Source organism: Mustelus asterias, unplaced genomic scaffold, assembly GCF_964213995.1.
Source record: "Mustelus asterias unplaced genomic scaffold, sMusAst1.hap1.1 HAP1_SCAFFOLD_2850, whole genome shotgun sequence".
Classification (NCBI taxonomy): domain Eukaryota; kingdom Metazoa; phylum Chordata; class Chondrichthyes; order Carcharhiniformes; family Triakidae; genus Mustelus; species Mustelus asterias.
The window spans coordinates 37,501-40,214 of NW_027592795.1; positions in this window are offsets into that span (position 1 = coordinate 37,501).

Here is a 2,714-nt window from a genome sequence, read left to right on the forward strand (position 1 = left end):
GGCTGGACCATCTCTCTTGCCAGAGACTAAGTCCAGTTTGGTTAATGATTTACCAGAGCTCCGTTCAGCGCGGCCGATGGTCTCAACCATTCCGGCCGCCGGCGGAGCTCCACCCGGGGCTGCAACCGGGTGAGGTCCGGGGCCCTCGGTCGTGCCCGTCGGCTGGACCATCTCTCTTGCCAGAGACTAAGTCCAGTTTGGTTAATGATTTACCAGAGCTCCGTTCAGCGCGGCCGATGGTCTCAACCATTCCGGCCGCCGGCGGAGCTCCACCCGGGGCTGCAACCGGGTGAGGTCCGGGGCCCTCGGTCGTGCCCGTCGGCTGGACCATCTCTCTTGCCAGAGACTAAGTCCAGTTTGGTTAATGATTTACCAGACCTCCGTTCAGCGCGGCCGATGGTCTCAACCATTCCGGCCGCCGGCGGAGCTCCACCCGGGGCTGCAACCGGGTGAGGTCCGGGCCCTCGGTCGTGCCCGTCGGCTGGACCATCTCTCTTGCCAGAGACTAAGTCCAGTTTGGTTAATGATTTACCAGACCTCCGTTCAGCGCGGCCGATGGTCTCAACCATTCCGGCCGCCGGCGGAGCCCCACCCGGGGCTGCAGCCGGGTGAGGTCCGGGCCCTCGGTCGTGCCCGTCGGCTGGACCATCTCTCTTGCCAGAGACTAAGTCCAGTTTGGTTAATGATTTACCAGACCTCCGTTCAGCGCGGCCGATGGTCTCAACCATTCCGGCCGCCGGCGGAGCCCCACCCGGGGCTGCAGCCGGGTGAGGTCCGGGCCCTCGGTCGTGCCCGTCGGCTGGACCATCTCTCTTGCCAGAGACTAAGTCCAGTTTGGTTAATGATTTACCAGACCTCCGTTCAGCGCGGCCGATGGTCTCAACCATTCCGGCCGCCGGCGGAGCCCCACCCGGGGCTGCAACCGGGTGAGGTCCGGGCCCTCGCTCGAGGGGAAGGCACCCCCGGCCGCGGCCGGTGCCCAGGCCGCCGCTTTTCCGACGGCCGAAAAAGTCGGAAAAACGGCCGAAAATCCGGGGAAATACTAGCCCAATCTGGCCGAACGGCCGTCGGGGCGGCGGGCCCGGTGCGGTCCCGGCAGACCTGGGGGCTCGAGCGGGGCCCTGCTTCGATTTTCCTCCTTCAATGCAGCAAACTCAAAACTGGTTAATGAGTTGCCACATGTCATTGCCATCGCCTTCCTGCTATTCTGCAGGTACCCCGCCAACCCCCCGTGCCAGAAAATGCAAGTGGCCACCTCGGCGGGGTGTGCCCCGGTAGTCCTACCGGGGAAGGGGCCCGGAGGCCCCGCAAAACGGTTCAATCTCAACTCCATCCCCACTTCCGGGGGTAACTGGTTAACCAGCCTCGGGACTCCCCTGCCAGAAAATGCGAGTGGCCACCTCGGCGGGACGGATCCGCCGAGCTCTGCGGGAAACCGTGCACCCTGCCCCGCCACCACCGACCGGATCTGACTTCATAGAGCTCCGTGCGGCTCCCATTTTTGCTCTGCGGGGCCAGGGAGCCTCCGAATCGGAAGGACTACCGCCATCGCGGGTGCATCACTGCTGCCGGGTGGCCACGGCCTGCCAGCCCTCACCTGGACCCCCCCTCCTGCGCCAGGGGCCAAGTCCAGTTTGGTTAATGAGTTACCCGAGCTCCGTTCAGCGCGGCCGATGGTCTCAACCATTCCGGCCGCCGGCGGAGCTCCTCCGGGGCTGCAAACGGGTGAATTCCGGGCCCTCGCTCGAGGGGAAGGCACCCCCGGCCGCGGCCGGTGGCCAGGCCGCCGCTTTTCCGACGTCCGAAAAAGTCGGAAAAACGGCCAAAAATCCGGAGAAATACTAGCCCATTCTGGCCGAACGGCCGTCGGGGCGGCGGCCCGGTGCGGTCCCGGCAGACCTGGGGGCTCGAGCGGGGCCCTGTTTCGATTTTCCGCCTTCAATGCAGCAAAGTCAAAACTGGTTAATGAGTTGCCACATGTCATTGCCATCGCCTTCCTGCTATTCTGCAGGTACCCCGCCAACCCACCGTGCCAGAAAATGCAAGTGTCCACCTCGGCGGGAACACCTCCGGTAGTCATGCCGCCGAAGAGGTCCCGACGGCGGCATGAGGGGGTCAAATCCATCCCGATGGGGACCGACGGTTCTTTTTAAAAACGCGTTTTTTCGCGATTTCAACGGCCGGGCCGCCTCGCCCCGGGTCGCCACGACCCCGAACCGCCACCCGCCGGTCGCCGAAGCCGATAGAGCGCCGCCTACCGGTCATCAAATAATTGGTTAATGAGTTCCCCCGAAGTTGGTTAATGTTTTCCCGGCTGTTGCTTAGTCTGATCCCCGCAGCTCCTGATACTAAGGGCAGCTGCTTAATGTACTGCCCCCTGTTGGACAATGGCTTCCCCGCCGTTGGTTGATGCTTTACCCGCCTCTGGTGGATGTTTTCCCGAAACTGGTTAATGAGTTCCCACGAAACTGGTTAATGAGTTCCCACGAAGTTGTTTTCCCCGCTGCTGGTTCATTTGCACCCCGCTGCTCCTGATACTAAGGGCAGCTGCTTAATGTGCTCCCCCCTGTTGGACGAAGGCTTCCCCGCCGTTGGTTGATGCTTTCCCCGCCTCTGGTTGATGTTTTCCCGAAACTGGTTAATGAGTTCCCCCGAAACTGGTTAATGAGTTCCCACGAAACTGGTTAATGAGTTCCCCCGCGGTTGGTTGATCT